The sequence below is a fragment of the Vulpes vulpes genome, chromosome 3 (assembly GCF_048418805.1).
Source record: "Vulpes vulpes isolate BD-2025 chromosome 3, VulVul3, whole genome shotgun sequence".
In the NCBI taxonomy this organism is placed as follows: domain Eukaryota; kingdom Metazoa; phylum Chordata; class Mammalia; order Carnivora; family Canidae; genus Vulpes; species Vulpes vulpes.
This window is the reverse complement of record NC_132782.1, coordinates 30,531,431-30,555,583: the sequence shown is the minus strand read 5'-3', so window position 1 is coordinate 30,555,583 and position 24,153 is coordinate 30,531,431.

Here is a 24,153-nt window from a genome sequence, read left to right as displayed (position 1 = left end):
AGAAGACAACAGTCTCTTGCCAGAAAGGTAACTTGGCAGGAGCTAGAAGTGGTTCGTTCTCTACCTCTGCTGTGTAGGCCAGAGAATTTATTTATATTAAATATTATGGTATTTTTGGTGGAATATCACATGTGATTTAGTGTTCCACTATGTCTCTAAAATACCCTTTTTTTGGGCGGGGGAGAGGATAGTGGGAGAGGGGAAGAGAGAGAATCTCATGCAGGCTTTACGCCCAGCGCAGAGCCCAATGCAGGGCTCAATCCCATGACCTGAGCCGAAACCAAGAGTCAAACGCTGAACCAACTGAGCCACCCAGGCGCCCCTATTTCTAAAATATCTAAAGAGAAGTCCCCCAAAGTGCTTTTAAGGCCCAAATCTATACATAAAATGCCAGTTTTTCCTGACTTAAATTATATGTTTAAAGATATTTTATTTGTTAAAGATTTTGCTCACATAGTAATAAAGACATAAAATGCATTTCAAATTTTAAACTATAGATTTAGAGAAAATGTATTTACAAGTTTCTAATGATATATGAAATACCACATACATACAAAAACTTGAGTGTAAGTAGTAAAAACATAGAGATAGCAATAAAATATGGTGACCCACTAAGATATATGCTGTACTCCAATAAAACTGTAAGCTTACAAAAATATCATTTGAGTTATTTCTTTGTCCAACAGTGGATGAATATTCCAACTGGCTATTTGATATCTGAGATCTGTAGGAAAAGTTGTAACTTGATTGAAAATGCAATAATAAATAATAAATAATCTCAATTCAAGTTAAAGGCCATACTTCTTATATGTATAGGCAAAGTTCTATTTTTTTTTTTTGCCTAGTTTGCCTAATAATGAATATAATAAGTGAAAAACAGTTATTGGTCATGGATAAATATAGAGACACAGCTTAACTGTTCTACAAAATTTTAAAAAATCATATTTTTTTCCAAAAAAGTCAATATCACAACTCCAGAGGCCAAATACTCCCTATAAATTTTAATTATTTGTAATGACTTAACATTTATAACACCTCATTGATAATATTCAACCTGAACGACCTAATATGTGTCACAATTTACATGTTTATCCAACTGCAGTAACACGAACAGGCTGATATGCACCAAAGTTACATCATGACACTTGGGAAACACCCTGTATTAGTTTCTCACTGCATATTGCCACAGATTTTGTGCCTTTTGTGAAACAACACGAATTTATAATCTTATAGTTCTGGAGTTCAAAAGTCTAAAGCAGGTCTTCTTTGGCTAAACTTAGTGACCTTGACGGGGTGTGTTACTTCCTAACGCTCCCAGGGAGAATGAGTTTCCTTGCCTTTTCCAGCTTTTGGAGGCCACCCTGTACCCCTCGGATCATCTTTAAAATGCTTCCAACCTCAGCTTCCATCATCACATCTTTTTCTGACTGATTTTCTTGCCTCCCTCATATGAGAGTCCGGATAATTACATGGGACCCATTTGGATAATCCAGGACAAACTCTCCCCTCATCAAACTCCTTAGCTTAATCACATCTACAAAATCATTTTTTTTAAACATGTAAGGTAATATATTTACAGGTTGCAAAGATTCGGGCATGAAAGCGTGGGGAGTCATTATTCAGTCTGCCACACCTGCGCACGCATCAGAGAACATGCTTCAGGATTTAATGTTTTTATAGACTGAGTTTATGATTAATGACTACCGTTAGTTGCCTGAACTGCAATTAGCGAAAATTGTTAATGCTTTCCCCTGTGTTCTGAACCTTCTTCAACCTGGTATTGTAATTCATCTGCATTGCTAAGTAATTTCAACTCAGCTAACCCACTTTGAATACAAAATACTATTACGATTTTGTGAAATATTAGACTCAGTATTTATTCTATTGGATGACACATTTTGGGTCGGGCGTTTTGCAGGGGGATATAGATCCAGAGATCAAGATCTCTGCCAAAGACGAGTAAGAAGAACCTGCGGGGCAGATAATGTAAATATAATATAAGGACGGTCACATGCATTGTTATCATGTAGAAGAAATTAAAATAGTATGAAAGGACAGACAGGTTTTGATAGGAATACAGGTAAAGACTTCCCAGAAAATTAGTCTGTGGTCTTGATCCTAAAAGGTGAGAAGGATTTTGACTGGTGGATACTCTCGTTCCGGGGAACGAGAACCATTTGCGAGAGGATCCAGGGACAGAAACATTGTGGCTGGAGACACAGCAGCTGCTGGCCTGCAGCAGGGCTGGGTGATGGGCGCAACCTGACGCCATGGCTTGAAGGACAGGTTAGGATGAGATTATGGGGGGACTTTAATGTCATGCCAAGGAGGTGAATTATACCCCGACATGAAGCCACAAACAAATTTTAAAATAGGATGTGATTTTTTTTTTTTTTGAGATGTGATTTGTTTTGAGCCCCACTCCAGTGCAGGTGGTATTCTTGGTAACGGCCGTACAGTGTGGACCTTACACTCTAATGGCCAGTTAATGGGTCGTGGGATCTGGTCTTTTAATTTGATGCCTGATTTTGTTTGGCTTTATCACTCAATACTCCCAACATAAATGGGTGATACTGTGAATATATATATATCTGGAGACGACGGAGAACTGAAGTTTCTTAGAGGAATTTCCTTTTCTCCAGAGGGGGGCAGCACAGTCCTTAGGTTAGCAGGTGGACTGGCATTTCCTGGACCGTCTCTACCAGCGTTTGGAAAATGAGAGCCTGGATGCTATATCTCTTCTTGGCCTTAAAAAGAAAATCCGTGTGGACTAGTGACCCGCTTACAAATACATAGTGACTCGAAACCGGGGTCCATCTAGTACCGCAGCGGCTCCCGCTCACTGCTCCATCTGAGAGCAGGATGAAGGTTCTTGTCCCCAGACTCCTCGACAACATCCTTGAGTTTCCCTCCTGCACATGGACTTCCTGTGGCAGCTGGCACGCGGGTCATATTTTTTCGTTCCACTCTCGATGGTGTTAAATCAGCCTTGGAAGCCATTTGCTTATAAACGTGTAACAAGATTCATAAACCTTTTCTCCTCTGCAGCCTCTGGCTCATGTAAAATCGTGTGTCACGACAGGTTTCCCCGCCACCTGCTCATACATGTTCTTTCTCCAGAATCACACGGATCGAAGCGATTCTGGGGGGAAGACTGAAGTCTCATGAGCCTTCGCGCATCAACAGCTAAACCCTGGTAGACACGTCTGCCCTTACGTTTGCTTCAAAGTCTCTCAGCCTCCCGGTGCACGCGGGCAGCCAGGAGTCAGGCCTTCCCCGCGGTCCCGGCCAGGCCCCGTCTGCAGTGCCAGGTGCCTGATCACCCCTTCTGGTCTCACACGGGGTTCACGGCCATGGTTTCCAACTCAACGTACTTCCTTTGTGATCATCTCACATCCTGCCTTGTAAAGGCAAAAGTCACTTCACTAGGATGATGCCCGCGCTGGTTTCATTAAAGAATCTCCCGCAGATGGACGGACGTGGACAGGAGGCCGTGGCTCGGTGTGAGGGGACGTGACCTGCTCCTTGAGACCATCTTTGTGATGCTTCTAAAGAGACTAAAAACTGGACTCTTTGGACTTTAGTTCCTTCCTTAGCATCACGATGGGGTTCGCAGACATGACCTGGGCTTGCTCTCTAATTGTGTGCGTCTCGTCTAGGGCCGAACGTCCCTGAACGCGCCCACCTTGCCAAGCTGTGCCAGGCTCACACACATCTGGGCCGGGCAGGCGAGGGGGCACCCACCGCCTCCGTATGTTTATCTGCGGAACCAAGACGTCTTCTTCAGGGCTCCACACACTCTCTCTGATTTCCAAACCACCACGATGGTGGGCCCGCAGCCTAGTTTACTGGCCGACTCCTGCTTCCACTTCATCTTTCAGAGCGTGGGCTTCATTTTCACATTTCAGAAAAACTAACATAGTTTCGCAATTGCAAATTATAGGGCATCACTGAATATCAGAATATCGGACTGTCCAGAAGGCAAGTATCAAAGGTCTATGGAACAACATGTGGAGAATAATACACTACTACGTGTTTCTTCAGACTTTCATTTTCTATGTCTCATTGGTCAAATTTCATTCTTCCTTACAGACATACTTATTTAAATGAATAGTATGACACTTACCATGCAATGAAAAGTGTGTGTCTTGCCAACATTTTTCTCAAATATTAATGATAAAGTTAATGTAGAATGACATCTAGAAATAATGTTGGTAATATTCAACAATGCCCTTAAACACACAGAAAAGCAATTTTGCAATTCTTACATATCCCACAAAAATGTATGGAATGTGGCTTCTATTATTATTGTTTTAGTTTTTGTTTACTTATTTGAAAGAGGGAGAAAAAGAGAGCACACGCAGGAGGAGGGGCAGAGAGACAAGGAGACTCCCCACCGAGCAAAAAAAACAGACTCTCAGGGCTTACAGGGCTCGATCCCAGGACCCTGAGACGGTGACCAACCAAAGGCAGATGCTTAACCGACTGAGACATCCAGGTGCCCTAAAATGTGGCTTCTATTTACAGTTGGGAAAGTCGTTCGCTACGATTCACCAGACTATTTCAACCTTTTTTATTTTTGTAAAGTAAGCTGTACACCCACTGTGGGGCTTGAACTCACAACCCTGAGACCAAGAGTGGCAGGCTCTGCCCACTGAGCCAGCCAGGTGCCCCTCGCTAGACCACTGTAAAGTCAGCAAGTCAAAAACATAATTATAGTTGTTACAAGGAAGCATTTCTTGCAAAACGTAGAATACAGATTTAATATCTGTGTATTAATTGAGTAAAAATATTATTTTTCTATCATTCAAATATATTCTAGAGAGAAATGCTTATGCATTATAATTCTATAAGAAAGTATATTATGTATAATATTCTTAATTTTTCCATACAGTACACAAGTAGTAAATTAAGAAAAAGAACAAAATAAGTTATTTAATGTTTTATGTTTTTCTCAGCGACAACATTAAAATTATGTCCTATGTTCTCCACACTAGCTTGAGTTGTTTAAAAAAAAAAACCATAAAAATCATAATTGCCAAATCTGTCCAGTCTGTAAATCAAACTAATTACTTTCTCAGTCATTTCACAATTTTGACTGTTTCACTTTTAATAAGTGAGCATTGTTAACCAGGCCAAAAATGAACTTCCAATTAATTTGGCTTTTTTGTTGTTGTTGTTAATATGACAGATTAACATTGATGTATTTTTACATATTGAATAAGTTCTGCATTCTTAGAATTATTCTCACTCAATCATGCTGTATAATATAACGGATTGGATCTGAAGTTTTTATCCAGAATTTTTAGGTGCATTTTCACAAGAAAGCTGGTCTATAGTTTCTTTCACTTATCTTTTTTTTCTCCGTGTGTGTGTGTGTGTGTGTGTGTGTGTGTGTGTGTATGTGTTGCCTTTGTTTGGTGTTGGTATTAGGGTAATGCTAGCATTTTATATAAAAAACTGGTGAATTCTGGGTCCTATTCTATTTTTTAGAAGAGTTTATACAGAATTACAAATTAATTCTTTAATTCTTTAAATGTTTGGTAAAATGCTCTAACAAAATTATCTGGTCTTTATGTTTACTTTATTGTAAGCTTTTAAATCACTAATTTATTACCTTTTTGATAGTTTCAGACTATTCTGATTATCTATTTCATTTTGGGTGAGTGTTAGTAATCTGTGTTTTTTGGGGAGTTGGTTTAAGTCTTTTAACTTGTCAAATTTAATTGCATAGAGTTGTTCCCAGCATTGCCATTATCCTTCTGACGTCTACAGAGTCTGCAGTGATATTTCCTCCCTTCATTCCTAACACTGGAAATTTAGGTCTTTCTCTTGTTTCTTTGCCTATCTTGCTAAAAGTTTATCAGCTTCCTTTTTAAACAACTCGCAGTTTTGTTTCATTGTTTCCTCCACTTTTCTGTTTTCAATTTCTTTGATTTCTGCTCTTTATTACTTCTTTCCTTGTCTTGATTTGGATTTTTCTTTTTTTTTTTAAATCTTTTTCTAGCTTCTGGAAGTCAAAGCACCCAGCCATGCCAAATCATACTGGAGACTGAAGCAAAAGAAAAAAATCATTAATACTGATATTCTCTTTAAGTAAAATGTGAATAATTCTTACATCGTAGATTTATATGTTAAATATATTTTTTAAAATTATTGCATTAAGGTTTTACTTATCTTAGTTATTAGGGCTTAGAAGGCCTTAGAATTTTGTCTCTGTGGTACTGGACTTCCCTTAAATCTAACTTCTTTTATTAAGAAATATATAGGCTGGGGATCCCTGGGTGGCGCAGCGGTTTGGCGCCTGCCTTTGGCCCAGGGTGCGATCCTGGAGACCCGGGATCGAATCCCACGTCAGGCTCCCGGTGCATGGAGCCTGCTTCTCCCTCTGTCTGTGTCTCTGCCTCTCTCTCTCTCTGTGACTATCATAAAAAATAAAAAAAATAAAAAAAAAAAATAAAAAAAAAAAAATATATAGGCTGGGGATCCCTGGGTGGCACAGCGGTTTCGCGCCTGCCTTTGGCCCAGGGCACGATCCTGGAGACCCGGGATTGAATCCCACGTCGGGCTCCTGGTGCATGGAGCCTGCTTCTCCCTCTGCCTCTGTCTCTGCCTCTCTCTCTGTATGTGTGACTATCATAAATAAATAAAAATTAAAAAAAAAAGAATTAAAAAAAAAGAAATATATAGGCTCTGATTTTACCTCTGTAGCACCTTTAAACACCTCACTAAGGATAGTAAATTAGGGAACTGCTTTTCAATCATTTCACAACATATTAAGCTGAGTCCTCCAGAAAGCAGACTCTGAGGAGTGCGTATCTGGGCAAATAATTTATTTAAAAATTATTAAAATGTATTAAAAATTTTATTAAAAATTATTAAATTTATTAAAAATTATTTCTAAGAGCTGCGAGAGAAGAATGTAGGAAGAAGGACAAGGGAGGGGAAGAAGCTGAGAAAGAGTGCAATTTTAGGTAAAATAACAGAGTGAGTGGCTTTAATTTGATCTTTCAGGGGATCCTGGGAGTGTAAATTATACCTCAGAGTAATGCCTATTTAAAGGAGGGAAGATGACTTCCCATATATTTGAACCCATCTAAAGTCAAGGTTGGATGGAGAGTGAAATGGAGATAAACCTCATAGAGTCTTCCTACCCTTGAAGGCAAGGCAGTCCCAATAGCTTGAGGCCAGTCTTCAGGAAGACTCAAGATACTGGCCTGGCCATGGAAAGCAAAAGGGCCAAGCAGAAGTGGCATTAAGAAAAAATGGTAAAAATAGGGAACCTGAACAGATCTCCAAGTGTGGGCTACGTCTATTATGTAAGAATATAGCGGGGATGCCTGGTGGCTCAGTAGTGAGCATCTGCCTCTGCCTCAGGGCATGATCCTGGGGTCCCAGGATCGAGTCCCGCATCGGGCTCCCTGCATGGAGCCTGCTTCTTCCTCTGCCTGTGTCTCTGTGTCTCTCTGTGTGTCTCTCATGAATAAATAAATTAATAAAATCTTAAAAAAATATCAATTATAAGTGCAAAAGGAATTTCAGGAATCTAGAGACTTAATGTAATACAAACTAAAATGACTAAGTTTGAATATTTATTAGCTTTAAATGTACATACATGTGCATATATTTACATATACACCTTCTTTATATACACATACGCACTTGTACATGCACATTTACACTTCTCACTCTCCAAGGACTTTCCTTCTAGTACTAGTTCTTTAAAGTAAAGTTTTGATACACTTTGGAAGAATAGATAAGTTGTCAGTGGTGTGGATAAATAAAATATTATAAAGATAGCTGGAGAAGATATTAGGAGAATTTTCTATATTTTCCTAAATACATTCTTAAAAGTATGTCAAAATTCTCTTTGTGTTGTTTTTGAAATTTTAAGATAATTTTTTTTATAGATATGTAATTTTGTTGTGTTTTTTATTTTTTATTTTTTATTTTTTATTTATGATAGTCACAGAGAGAGAGAGAGAGGCAGAGACACAGGCGGAGGAAGAAGCAGGCTCCATGCACCGGGAGCCTGATGTGGGATTCGATCCCGGGTCTCCAGGATCTGCCCCGGGCCAAAGGCAGGCGCCAAACCGCTGCGCCACCCAGGGATCCCAAATTTTAAGATAATTTTGAAAAACTATGTAAAACCTCATGCATTCTTAAATCAGACATCTATATTTTATCACCATAAAATTTAAGAAAAATATTCTATAACACTTTTAAATAAATCCATTTCATACATATGGATAACAGCATGTTAAATAATTGTTTATATAAATACAGTCATATGAAATACATTAGTAATTACATACTAATTTTTACATATTAATATTAGCCACTGTCATAGCTATATATAATTATGATCTGATACCCACTAACATCTACATAAAAAACAATTTAAAACTTTCCTTGAAAGTCAGGCATTTTACTTTGCTCACCTTCTCTTTTGAATTAACACTTCCTTTCCACTATTTCACTTGCCAACAGAAATTTATGCTAATAAATATTTTATTATAACTATAAAAAATTATTCAAGCAGCTTTTAGGAAAGAACATATTTAAAAACTATCTTAAAATGCATTCTATTGAATTTATCCATATTCCTTTTGAACAAAATATTTTTAGAAATACAATTACACTATTAAATTGAATCTATTATATATTTATATTATGTATAATATGTATTGTAAATAAAAATCTATTTAAAGGTTTTTAAAACAACTTTTATGTATTTTTAAAATTCTCTTGGTTGTGTTGTAAATTGTACCTACATTTTCCGTTCTCAGTCCTAGAAAACAGTATTTCCATAATTGGGTAAAATCTTAGCACTTTTGACCCTATATCTTTTACTTAAAAATAAAAGCTTAAAGGGACGCCTGGGTGGCTCAGCAGTTGAACGCCTGCCTTTGGACCAGGTCGTGACCCGGGGGTCCTAGGATCGAGTCCCACATGGAGCTCCCTGCATGGAGCCTGCTTCTCCCTCTGCCTGTGTCTCTGCCTTTCTCTCTGTGCCTCTCATGAATAAATAAATAAAATATTTAAATAAATAAATAAATAAATAAATAAATAAATAAATAAATAAAAGCTTAAAAATTTATGACAATATAAAATACATATGTTTATTTGTTCCTTTTCTCAAACCAACCTTCCACCAACCCAGAGATATACAGTATTTTCATCACTTAAAAGAAAAAGTGGAGAGTAATGAGGATTGATACCTATAACATAGCTGATGTTGTGTTGGTTTTTTTAACTCCTTGCTGAAATACACTGTTTTATTATTTTCTTTGTAAATTAGAAGTCTTCTTTACCTGTTGTGCTTCATCTCTCCTTAATTCAGTGGAGCAATTTATAATTGTATGTTCTAACCCCCCATTAATACAAATATTCCCAAAGATAATTATAATTAATAATTTTAGCATATGAAAAATTTAGCAGAGTTGTTAAACAACTTTATTGAAGAATATGTTTATAACTCAACTGTGTTAGGAAAAATCCCTCACATTTCCAAATGTTTAATGGTTGCTATTAGCAAACTGAATTAATGTGCTAAGATATAACACGAATATGATGATTGCTTTTTCGTTAGAAGATTAATGCTCTCTATTTAGGTGAGTAAATGATTCACATTGCTTCAACTATAATGTTTATCCCTTAGAATAATTGTATATATGAGAATTATCCCATTTAATCAAAATATAATTTGTTTTTTAAATATTTCTAGGATAGTAATATAGTGTTGGGAATTCATAAAAGTTAAAAATTGAAAAAAAAACACATGATCTTATTTTGTCATTTTGCTATCTCTAAAAATTTCAGAAACAAAGGAAAAAAGTCCATAATATCGAGAGTTATATTAGCAAATTATACTAAGGGGAAGGATGTAATGAGGTAAAATAACACAAACAATTAACGTTCAAACACTGAGGCATTATTAGAATGCTATTTATTTTTCTGGATATAATTAAGGTGTCAAAGGAAAACACATCTTAAACTAATAGATCCTAAAATAATTTCATTTGTAATTTTGCCTTGAGAGAAAGTCCAAATGGCCTTTCCATTGGAATAACAAAACAAACATCATTAATTTGTTTCTTAATGAATTCATAAAATTACATAAATCAATTTTTAAGAGTTCACTTAGAAATAAAGTAAAATCATGGATACTATTTGGAGATAATATATTTTTATTGCATTAGATTGTAACTTTCTGAAAAAGGTTTCTGATATATATTTAGCTACTTTTCTAGATTAAAGATTATCTACTTAATCATTAAATCAGACAATTATTCTATAATCAACTATGTTATATATGAAAAACTACAAATAAATTGTGTGAGAAAGAACAGTACATAGTAGAAGAGAAATTTACACAAATATTACAGGTGAAACATGCTCTCAGCATAGTCATTCCAATGGAATAAATAAAATTAAAGGGCATATATTGTTCAAAACAAGTTAATGGAATTACAGGAAGAAATAAGATTGTATTACTGGTACTTATGAAATCAAACTTGTGCCTATTCTTTGAAAAATCTTTTCCCAGATACGTATTTGGAAATAACACATATAGAAACTTAAGTTTATACAGAAGGATATTCATTGCAATCTTGCTTACAGGAATGAGAAACTGGATGTGGAGATCCCCTACTACAAGAAAGAAATATGCGGTACATTATGGCGTATTATGTAAAGTACATTGTGGCAGCAGTCAGAACTATGGATTTATTTAGAAGACTGAAAACATGACTACATTTTTTAAATAAAGTTAAAAAAATGATTATACAACATAAGTGCTATAGTTACATTTATTCAAATTAAACATTCACACACGCACACACACACTCATCGTTACCACCACCATCACTACAACCATCAGTTAAAACACTGCATGTGTTTTCACAAATATGGAAATATTTAAAGACATATAATCAGATGCATTACAGTGGATGCACAATGCAGTAGGGGAATGGAAGTGGGATGCATGATGCCATGGGAAAAAATATATGTACAGTTATATATATATATATACTATAGACATATATGTATGTGTATATATAGATATATATTTACATTATTTATAATTTATAGATAGAACATAAACTTACATGTGTATTATATATGTATATGCATATGTATGTATTTATATTTAAATACTTAAGTATAAATATATCTAATATTTAAATAAGTATCTAGTGCCATACCTAATATTATATCTCATAATATATAGAATACTTCAAATAAGTATTTTATCTAATTTATAGGTATGACATAAACATATATGAATGTGTGTATATATATATAATTTAGAAGGAAAGAAAAAGAATAGAGATCTTTTAATTTTTTTAGTTTTATTTTTTGAGAATAGAGATCTTTTAAAAGACTCCATTCAATATTCATTTTTCTTTCTCTCTGAAAAGCAAAATGTTTATAGCAGCAATTGCTTAAAGAAAACAGTAACAACATCAAAATCCATGGCTAGATCTAGATGTGTGACCCAGTGTTAAATAACAGAATATAAATAAAGTTGAAGGAAAAAATGTCCTAGAAAGTTCTTTTTAAAAGTGTGATTTGCTTCACCTAAAAAACTGCTCTTTCTCCTTTCCCCTTCTTTATAGCCAGAGATAGGATGTCAGCCATGGGCAGGTGATAACAGAGATGGAGCCTTGATTTCTTAAGACTTATTACAGAAATCCTTCCCCACCACACATCACTTGCATAGCCGTTAGTTCAAGGTGAAATAAGGACAATTACCTTAGTTCTCTCAATCGGAGATAGGGTGAGACTACCTTTATCACTATGATGAACATTTGAATATTTTGAGTGGTATTTGATAAAATATATACTTATGAGACACTCTAATAAATTCTCTGAAGTAATCCCATTGAATGCAGTTACAAAGGAACAAGATAGGTTTACCTATTTTACAAAACTTTTCACTGAATTTTAGCTTTCAATATTGTCTGAAAGACATTAAATGAAGGAAAAATGTGCAGCTACAGCCCAGGCCTTGAGAGGAACTATTTGTTTCTACTTGCCTTCTGGTGCCTCTGTCAATACTACAAGGACTTTCTGTGAAATCCCAACAACTCAGTCCCAGAATAATTAAATGTGAAGCAGACTAGATCCCAGTCCTCTGTGCAGCAAGAGCCAGGTTGACCCAGAGTTTGAAGCAGAGTGAGATAGCCTAGATGCGCTAAGTCCTAACCAACCCAGAGATGCATGAAAAACAAACTCTGGCTCTATGCCTTTGAGATGTTGTGGTTGTCTACTATGCAGTGAAAGCTCATCAATATGGTACAACTAAGTCTCCTTACATTTTTTTCCCATCAGCTGTTAGGGCTTCAGACTTCACTTCCGACATAGCTAGCTCTTTAGGGAATGCATGTGCAGAAAAGCGTGAATTTATCTGGCTAAGCCTAAGAGAAGTTCGAATGGGGGTAGTATTTAGAAGTCAGGCCAAACCTTATTAATCTTCAAAGAGGTCTTTGATATCAAAGTGTTTGGTTGCAAGCAACAGAAAGAGATTTTGAATAAACTTAAAAACAAGAAGTGTGTTGCAAGCTATCAAATAGATCAGATAATCTGTGGAAAGGTTTGAGAGACTTGTTCAAAAATTGGCAAAAACCAACCAAGGAGGCTGGGCAGTAAGGAGTAGTCACTCTCACATCCGAGAAAAAGTCTTAATTACGATGTTCTTGTGAGCACCACCAATACAAAACACCAGGTGGATGGTAAAGGCTGACTCTGAAGACATAAGCCCTTTGCTTGTACATTTTTGCTGTACTCTTTTGGGATTCAAATTTCCAGACCAGATGCCTCATTGGTTACATTTAATTCACATGCCTACACCTGGTTTTCGTATATGTGCTGCCAAAGCAAGCGGGACACATGCCTGCATTCTGGATGTCAAGAGGTAGAGAGAAGTGTCTGTGTGCGTGTGTGTGTTGAAAAGAGGGACCCTAACTAGGGGTTCAAAATTCAGAGGATAGCCAATAACAGCAATGAATGATCTCTACACTATTCCCAGGGCATCATAGTTAAGCAAAATAAAAGAACTGAAATAAGGCATAAGGGAATCAGGAAAAGACATAATAAGGCAGTAACACAATTTGGAAGGATACATGGGCATGGAGTCAACAGATGAAGTCTCAAATCAGGGATGTACTGGAATAAAATGATGTTCAGATGAACTAAGGAATATTTCGGGGACTTAATTTTATGAGCTCGTGGCCCATCTCCCCAAGGACCCCTCAGACAAGTGGCTTCTGTGTTCCGCATGTATCCTACCATTAAAGTGACTAAGTCACCTTCATCTCCTGCGGACTCTCCGACACTGCCGAGGATTACAGAACCCTGGTAATTAGACTCAACGAACAATAAGATTTGGTACTTAGCAGCCAAGATGAGATCCATTCCATTCCTTCATGAGATGCTCACTTTTAATTTTTCCTCACTAAAAGACTCTTAGCATGGCAAATTGAGGTTAATAAAATACATTTAACCTTGCGCACAGACGGTGTAAATACACGCACAGCTACTCAGCATGTAAGCTTCTGCAGTACCATTTGGATGTGCTGACGGTTTCTAACAAAGGTAACATTTATCTGTTAAAGTTTTAAGAATCACTCTAAATTGAGGCTTACTCTATGTTTTTTTAAAGCTATTGATGAGGTGCTCATAGATTTCATAGCCAAAGACACATAAAAAACTCCCTTCGTTTCACAGAACAGACTTCTGAGGCCAATGGGAATTTAATGGTTTAACAAGTATTAGATAGTAAACAGGGGGCGGATCTGGAATTAAAATCAAACTCTCCTCATTACTTCTCCAATGAAAATATTTCATTTTCAGATAGAAAGCATATATTTTGCATGCTGTTATTGTTCAAATTATTTATACCAGGGGCTAAACACACGAAAAGGGATAATAAAGTCACATAAATGAGAGAAGAGGAACAATGAAAACGTGTAGGAATGTACTGGGTGAAAGTCAGTGCAAACTAGAAAGCCAGCGCCCTCCCCAAGACGCTCCTCCATTCAGCTCCAGCGGGCTACTCCCCTGGCGGTGCATGCCCAAAGGGACCACACATGGTTTTTCATTTCAAATGAGTCAATTGTGTAAGCTGTATTTAAAAGAAAAACTGAACCAGAAGAAGGCCGGATAAGACCCATCTAGGAGACGAATTTGGTTTGCAGGCTGCTAATCTGAATGACAATTTATACCATCTACTATGCAAGCATAGGTAATAGTATCGGTATTATTCACTGAATTTAAAAACAAGAAATATTCAGCATCACTGTCCTCAGTATGAGATCCTACTAAAAATAGTATATATACATATATATATATATTAATTTCTAAATCAATTTGTCACTGTTAAAGCATATTCTCTTAAAGTCTACAAACATGATTACGTAGGGGCACCTCAGTTGGTTGTCTACTTTTGGCTCAGGTCATGACCTCAGGGTGTTGGGACAGAGCCCCAGGACAGGTTCCCTGCTCATCAGGGAGTCTGCTTCTCCCCACTCTGTCCCTCACCCCCTCGTTCTTTCTCTCTCTCTCTCAAATAGTCTTCTAATTTTTTTAAAAAACCAAAGTCTACAAACACTACACGAAATCTTCACTTTAATATAAACAATAGTAGAGGTGATCTTATAAATATTCTAAGAAAATATAACTGAGAACAGGTGATCAATACACGCAAAACTTTGGTAATCAATACACTAAGCTCATGCATGAAATATAGACAAATCTCCTGGGCTCTTGATATAAATGATTATCTTGTCAATTTCTTCAGTAATAATTCAGTGTTGATTAATAGACTGGTAGTTTCTCTCTGAAGTAGTCATTGATTATCAGGATACAATAATGCCACTTACAAGTAATTGTCCTTTAGTAGATGTGGTTGCTTTATCGTATAAAATTTAACATTCAGTTGAAAATGGCAAAATAAAGCCATTTCTTATTCTTTATTTAGTTGACTAATCTGCTGATGAAACCTGGTTTTGGGGGGCTCTTAAGTAATTTTTAGAAAGTATTTTATAATGATTTTATATAACATGCAGTTTGTACTGAAACAACGTTTTTAACTTCTTCTCCCAAAAGAAAACCTAAATTGTATGTGTTCCATAAAAAATGGAATTTATGTTTAAAAAGTTTGGGAGATGTTGCATCCTAAATTCCTCTGGTAGAAGTTCATACTGCAAAATAATATGCTAAAAATTCTGAAGTTTTCCCACAATGAATCTATCTTATTTAACATAAGATATTTTAACATATTTTATTTTTTAAATTTTATTTTAAAAAGATTTATTTGAACAAGCAGTCACTTTTCTCCTTGATTTTGAGCAAAAACAATTTGGAGAAGGCTGGTACAGAGAGGAAAATAAATTTCCCAAGGCCGTACAGCTGATTCAAATCCAATTTAAAATTACTTAAAAGTTTTTCTGATTCTCATAACATTTTCAAAAAGGCATTTTAGGGCAAATTATGTGGATTTATTTTCCTCAGTCTTGGTGAATATTAAAGGAGCATATTTAAATCATTCTAAAATCCTTTTGTCAGAAGCATGCAAATTTCTAATATTTACCAGTCAACTTATTTAAATTCATCAGAATATTCATGAGTGCTGAATATGGAGTTTCTAATAATTTCAAAGGAAATAAATTGTGGAGTGGGTGACAAAAGGAAAGATGACCTATAAATTTTCAAACGTAATCAGATTTGTATAAAAAATGAAATGGTCCAGAAAATAGGTTTGTTTGGGTTTACATGAAACTGTCTCTCCATGGCTTCCTCCAGCCCTGAAGGAAGGTCCTGCGAATTGCCAAGAGGGCACAGATGGCTCACAGGGGACTCCAAGACCCTCTAAAGAGCTGCGGTACTTGAGGTCACGCGTGTCTCTGCAGCTCCAAGAAGCGTGTGAGCCGTTACAGGAGACCCTCCAGCCTACGAGGGGAAATCTCTGCTATGCCTCACACTTCGCAGGGAGCAGACGGGAGCTTTTCCCACTCTCGCCATCTATTTCCCGCCACCTAGTCCATGGTCCTTTTACTTTTATTTCATTTTTGTTTGTTGCCTGGTCATTCGTTCATCCATGGCACAGCAAAGCATTTTCTTTCGTGATATTAGAAGACACTGGAGTCCTCTCCAGGAGGCTCTGGCCTCCGCCCCCGGCTACGACTCACAGCGTCAGCCTCTTAGTTTTCCTTGGACCCAAAGGGTAGGCACTTCCCCTTCCTTGAAGGCTGCACTGATCCCTTCAAGGCTGGACTTGCATCAAGACCCGGTGGGGGTCATCACACACACACACACACAAACACACACACACACACACACAACCAGGTTTTTGCTCTCTTCTTTGCAAACGTCATCGGGAAGTATGTTTATAGATAAAGATACAAAAGTTTGCAAATTTTGAGTGTGCAGATACAAAGATTTTCACAAACTACATAAACACATTCAGGCAAACTAGCACAAGATTTCAGAGTATTATTTGCTTCAGACAAGATCCCCCCATGTTCACTGTAATCACTATTTCAAAAGTTAACTACTACAGTGATTTCTGAGTCTACGGATAAACCGTGCTTGTTTCAGAACTGGATTTAAATGGAATAAAACAGTATTATAGTCTTTTCTGATTTGTTTTATTCAACGTTATGTTTCTGTTGCACAAAATTGTACCTTGTTTATCTCATCTCTACACAGATTTTAATTTTATTAAAAAACCTCAATTATCCATTCTAGTGTTGATGGACACTTAGGGAGACCCAGTTATTGTTAACTACGAGCACTGCGACTATGGGTATTTCATACATGAGGTCTGGTGGACACAGAAATGCAGTTCTGATGGCTTGTACCAAGACATGAAATTTCTGGGTCACAACAGATATGGCATACTGGTTAGCAGTGGTTCCAATCCGTGATCCTATCGGCAGTGTACAGGCGGCCCGGTCTACACGTCCTCACAAACACTCGCTGGACAAGTCAGAAGCCCTGGGAATACCACGCGCGGCCACGTGGCTGTCCTGCAGAAGCAGCGGGCTCTCCATCAAGGTAAACACACAGAATTGTCCCAGGAGTCACAAAAGCTAAAGGAGAATCTAAGGCAGCTGGCGCATTTGCAGACCAAGTCGCTGTTCTCGATGGCAAGGTGAACATGTGATGTCACCGCCAAAGAAATGGCTGTTGCTTTATAATCAACCCCAAAACCTCACTCAAGAAGCTCTTTTATAGCCCACCTTTTCCAGAAGCAAACAGGAAAGTGAACTCTGGGAGATGAGTTTCATGCTAGACAAGTTGACACATAACAGAGCTATGAAATTTGATAGGGTCACTTATTTTTATTTTGTTTTAGCCATTCTGATGTGCAGAATTTTTTCAAATTGTCATTTTCCCATTACACATTTTTTGTGTCATTTTTATTTTAATTTTTATATATTTGGAGCCTTATCATATTTGGAATTCGATCTCATTCTCTTCTTTTAAAAGATATATGTATAAAATTTATCACTTTCTCATTCTATGTCCTGACTTTTCATATTTTTAATGGTTTCATTTGATTAATAGAAGTTTTATGCAATTCAATTCATTATTCTTTCATGTTTAGTAAATTTCTGTCCCATTTAAGACACCCCCCTCTTGCATATTCAACATCATTTATTGAAAAGACCATTCTTTTCAGATTGACTTTTTTCACCTGGTAATATGCATTTAAGGTTCCTACATGTCTTTTCATCGCTTGACAGCACATTGCTTTCTAGCACTAAATAATATGCTGTTGCCTACATATAATATGGTTCATCCATCTCCTGAAGGACATCTTAGTTGCTTCCAAATTTTGCCAATTTAAATAAAGCTCTGTAATCATTTGTGTGCAGGGTTTTTTGTTTTGTGTTGAGAGGATATTACAACTTTATTTCAATAAATTTGAAGATTGACATGAAATGGGCAAACTCATAGAAAACATTAATATTTCAAAACACTCATATTATTAGAGAATTATGTGCAGATTTTTGTAAGTTTCCAATGCATTTTGATATAATACCAAGTAGCGTGATTGATGAATCATATAGTAACAGTATGTTTAGTTTTGTAAGGAATTCTATCTTCCAAAGTGGCTGAACCATCTTGCATTCCCACCAGCAATGAACCAAGGGTTCCAAACCCTTGCCAGGCTACCTACTGTCTGATTCCAGCTACATGACATTCTGGAAAAGCCAAAACTACAAAGACACTAGAAAGATCAGTGGTTGCCAGGGCCTAGGGGAGGAAGGGATGAATAAGCAAAGAGGATTTCTAGGGCAGGGAAACTATTCTGTATTACACTACACAGTGGATTCATGTCATTAGACATTTTTCCTAATCCACAGAAAACATACGACACCAAGAATGAAGCCTAAACTGTGGACTCGGGGTGATGTGTCAATGAAGGTTCATTGATTATAACGAACACACTAGTGTGGTACAAGCTGTTGATGGTAGGGGCAGCTGTACGTGGGGTAGAGTGCAAATGTGGGAACTCCTTGTACTTTCCAATCAATTTGCCATGAACCTGAAACTGCTCTCAAAAATAAATTATTTTCCTTTAAAGATTTATTTACTTATTTCAGAAAGAGGAGAGGGGCAAACAGAGAGGGAGAGAGAGAATCTCAAGCAGATTTCCCGCTGAGCACAGAGCATGACTTGGACTCAATCTCGCGACCCTGAGATCATGACCTGAGCCGAAGTCGAGACCCAGATGCTTAATCGACCAAGCCACACAGGCATTCCTCAAAAATAAATTCTATTAAAAAAATAAAAATAAGACCATTCTTTGTCCACTGCAAAGTAGCATCATCACAGATCATGTGACCATACATGCAAGAGTCAGGTTCTGAACTCTCAACTCTCTTCTCTTAGTTTTTTTTTTTTAATATCATTTTATCAATTGCCCACCATTTTAATTATTATAGAATATAATAGGTCTCATTAGCTGGTGTGTAGATTTACACATAATAGTTGCTGGAGGTAATCTGGAGATGTTCTCTGTCAGCTTATTGATCACTTTTATTCTTATTTGATGAGAAACTGTTTAGTTTTTTTTTTAATCCTTTAATAAACGGTTGTTGAATTTTACCAAATGCTTTTCTACATATATTAAGATGTTCAAATAAGTTTTCTTTCTTTTTTTTTGGTTAATGTTGTGAACTATGTGGACTGATTTTAGAAACTGAATCCTCCCTTGTTTTGCTGAATTAAATCGCACTTTGTTGGTCTTTCCATTCTTCTACCTTCAAGTTTCACTTCTGTTAAATCTCCAGCTTCTGGAGTTAAGTGCTTAAATCATTGTTTTCATATATCACTGGCTTTAATTCTCTAATATTTTGCTTTTATATTCATCTATATTCATGAGAGAGAGTCCTCTAATTTAGTCTTCTTGCTAGTATCCTTGCCAGGTTTTAGGGGTTTTTTCCCCCTTAATGAGCATTTCTAGAAATTTCATCTATTTTGGCTAAAAGAGAACTAAAGCTTGACTTATAAATTTTCTTCATTATACTTTTTTTCCCCAACAATTTATACTCTTGGCTGTTATTTTTTTCCTTTTACATTACATTAGGTATAATTTCTGTTCTTTACCTACTTTCTTAAATTAGAAATTTAGAAAATTGCATTTTATTCTCATTTATACATTTGAAACTACAGATTTCCTTCAGAGTAATGTGCTAGCTACATTCAACAAGCTTGCTATATCTTTTCTTTTTTGAGATTAAATTATTTTTAAATTTTCATTGTGATTTTTTTCCTGTGGCTATGGATAATTTATAAGCACATTGTTTAGTTTCTTGGTAGTTGGCGGGGATATTCTAGTTATTTTGCTACTAAATTTTACCCTAATTCCACTCTATTCAGAGAACATACTCTAAATAACTTCAGCCTTTTAAAATTTTTGAGGTTTTCTTCATATGTCACCATTTGGCCAATTTTGGTAAATGATCCTTGAGCATTTGAAAATAATGTGAATTTTGAGGCCATTGGGGGCAGTAATATTACACACAGCAATTTGCTTATGTTTGTAAGCTATTCTCAGTCTAGCATAGAAAATTGATAATTTAGTTTTTGTCTGCTTACTGTTATCAGGTATTCAATGAAGTTTATTAATGTTTTCTACTTTAATTATAAATTTGCCCATTTTTCCTTTTAATTCCTTTGAATTGCTTCATATATTTTGAAACCACATTATTGAATGCAAGCAGGTTTAGGAATGTTATATTGTCTTTTTCCATTGACTTGTTTAGCATTGTGCAAAATTCTTCATCTTCAGAAATTGTTTCTTATCTGAAGCTCACTTTTTCCAGAATATAAGAGCCACCCTCATGTTTGTTTCCCTGCCTCTATTTTACTAGTTTATCTTCATTCATCCCTTTATTTTCAATGTTATTCATGTCTTTATCTCGAAGATACGTCTCTTGTAGGCAGTATTATGCAGCATGGAGAACTGAGAAGATTTTGTGTTTTCCTATCTCCCGTCCACTTCGCCATCCAGCCCCATTGGGTTTCCTTTCTCCCTCAGTAGCAGACTTCTTCCTGTGTCTATCCAAGAATTTTAGCTTCTAAGCAGGGCAAGGGATTAATAAATGAAGAGGGCAGCAGAAGAGATGCAGATCAACTATGAAAGACTCTAAAATTTTACTTTCTATGGATATAGTTGTAGATCTCCATCTTTATGTATGCATATATACGTATGCTTTGAAACATATATGGAAATATATATACATATGTTTTTAAAAAATATTTACTTGACTTTTCAGATTATTCTCAATAGCCACGTTATCTTCTGTGAACTACTTTATCCCACCTGAATACAGAAGTCAGCATAATTTTAAAGGTATTTCCAATTACTACATATATGATGTCGATAAAGTATTTTAATAGTAGAGCCCTCATATTAGGTTTGCAAAAGAATTTTTCATCGGAAAGACTTACAGCCAATGACAACCTAATAACTATTGGTCACTGTATTTCTGAGAAAGTAAGCATTAATTGAATCATACGTGATCTGTTTTTATAACTGCATCATATTTTTTAACTTTTTAAGAAAAATACTACATTTGTTATTGACATAATTATTAAGAGACTTCTAAATGTTTCTTTCAATTGCTAATATATTTTGTTCATGAAAAAATCTTGCAATACAAACTAAACATATGTGGACTATTCTCCATGTTCCATAAATTAAAAGTTCGAAATGAATAAAAACTACTTGATATCTTTTTCAGTAGCATTAAGTGATGTTAAATATCATAAGTAATATCTAAGTGCTATCACTATTCAGAACAGCAACAGAACCATATACTGTCAATGATAAAGTTCAGGCATCACATTCCACAAGAGTTGTCAGATAAATTAATTAAAAGTTTCAGACAGGACTCGGTTGCTAAAGAAAACTCACAGGCTAAATGACTTATGAATGTTTATGAATCGCTGGTTTGTTCATGGAAGACTACGATATAGCAACAGCATGAAAGTAGGGACGTATATCCTGGCCAAGGCTGCTTCAGGGTAATATCTCCAAAGGTCAAATAGAGATCTACTTCCCCCTGTAGGGCCATAGCAGATGTTCTTTCTTGCCACGATCAGGAATTACCTTAGAACCAGAAAGCACAGGGATCCCTGGGTGGCGCAGTGGTTTGGCGCTTGCCTTTGGCCCAGGGCGCGATCCTGGAGACCCGGGATCGAATCCCACATCAGGCTCCCGGTGCATGGAGCCTGCTTCTCCCTCTGCCTATGTCTCTGCCTCTCTCTCTCTCTCTCTGTGACTATCATAAATAAATAAAAATTAAAAAAAAAAAAAAAAAAAAAAGAACCAGAAAGCACAATCTGCCATATTGGCTGGGGCTTCTTAGACTCTTCTGTTCCTGGAGGCACAGTATTGCTACGTAAACGGTCCGTAGAGAAGAACTATCCCCATCTCACCAAACAAAATGCAAACCATTAGTATCACTGCTATTGCCCAATGATCCTGATAAATTGAAACAGCTTCATGACCATAAAGACTAAAAAGATATTTAGTTACTCAAAGTTGATTAATTTTCGGTTAAATTTACATCTTTGGAGTAGACATAGGAGAGCCCTATGTTTATTTGAAAATTTGTGATTAACGACATTGTCAAACTTGTTTGTTCTTCCAATATATTTTTTTAGATGTTTAGTCTCACTTTTTAATTTTTTTAAAATTTTTGTTTATTTTTTGCAGTCTTTGACTACTGGTTCTTAAAATTGTGGTAATAAATGTTTTAATCCTGCTGCTTCTTTTTAAAAGTTTTTATTTCAATTCCAATTAAATATAATGTAATATTAGTTTATTAGTTCCAGAGGTACAGTATAGTGCTTTAACACCTCTACACATCACCCCGTGCTCATCACAAGTGCCCTCCTTCATCCCCATCACCTATTTAACCCATCCTCCCTGGCCCCCTTCCCTCTGGTAACCAGCGATTTGTTCTCTATTGTTAAAAGTCTGTCTCTTAAAAAAATAAATAAATAAATAAAAATAAAAGTCTGTCTCTTGGTTTGTCTCTTTCTTTTTCCTTTTTTTCATTTTTCAGTAAGCCCCTTTTTATAGAAAATGCTGTATATACATATATAATAAACATGCAAGCAAAGGATATTTATAGAAGGCATATTATCAGAATGGATTTTTTTTTACTAGAGTAGATTTGGTTACTAGAAATACAATACTACTCATGTAGTGTGATAATAATGTTAGAAAAAACTAACATGTCTGGCAATATTATTATTGCATGTACTATAAGGTTTACTCCATAATATTAAAGAAAAAACATGTAGTGCTGCATGAAATAAGCAAACATATAGTGTTAAGAGAAAAAAATTCGAATTGCTAAAACGTGCATGTGTGTGTGTGCATGTATAATGAAAAGTCCAGAAGATACGATGCATTTCTTTTTTAAACTAGTGATTGCCAGCGGAAACTGTGGGACAGTACAAAGACAAAGGTTTAGGGGGATTCTCTGGTTTTCCTTCTTCATATATGCATTGTTTACACTATTTTTTTCTTGTTCTTAAATACAGTGCTGCCTGCATATAAAAATGATTCAACAGTTGACGAGAACGCATGAGGCAGAAAGGGCAGAATGCACAAACTCCAGTGAAGTTCCGAACTCGAAGGCCTCTATCAGGGAGTTGGTCCCGGGAGCATTAAGGGAATATATTTCGGAATGAGTCCTGCTAGGCAAAGGGGACCCAGATGGGAGCTCCTGCTGAGTTGCTTAGACTATTTTGTAGGTGATGGAGAGTGATGACTGGATTCCGGGTAAAGAAAGAGGAGGAAGGGACTCTAACAAGTTTAACCTTCAAACTGAGTTAACTAGATCATTACTCGGAGCTGTTAGAGAAGACAGCGAAATGGGGGTGGGTAGGGAGTTAAGAGTTGAGACAAGAAGGTCACTGAAACAGTCCAAATGAGAAGTGGTTAGGACTAGGATGTGGCTGAGTAAGGAGAGTAGGTGACCAGGGTGGGACCTGTTGAGTTGTGATGACGGTGCAGCCAACGCTGACATGTGAGCAGGCCGTTGGATACATGTCTAAAGCGAAAAGTGAAGTTCAGTCCGAGAGATAAAGATAAAAGCACTTTCTGGCCCCGGGTAGTAATTACTGTCATCTGTAGAGTAAGTAAAGTCCCTCTGGGAGAGCTTTAGAGAAAGAACGGTGAAACCAGGGCAGACCCCTTAAAGTCCTGATTGTGCTCTGCTGAAGAAATAATGCCCCATTAAATGGAACAGCAAGAGAGCAAAGAGAAAATCAGGGAACGGAAGTGTCACAAAAACTAAGAATGACTCAATAGTGTACACAGTAACATTCCAGGGATAACCGGAAAATTAATAAGCACGTGAAAATAATTCTGTTCAGCAGTTAGAGTTTTAGCCATATTATTTATCCTGGCTTTACATTTTTTTTACTATAATCTAAATAGAAGAATTTAATTACTATTTAAAACCTGGATATTGACCTTAGTAAATTTCCACCAGAAATCTACATTTTAACAAAATCAGTGGGTAAAGGGAAAATCAATTGCTAGATGACTAAACACACTCCATGTGAACAAGTACGTGCGATATGATCACGGCCTAAACATGTTAGGATAAGTAA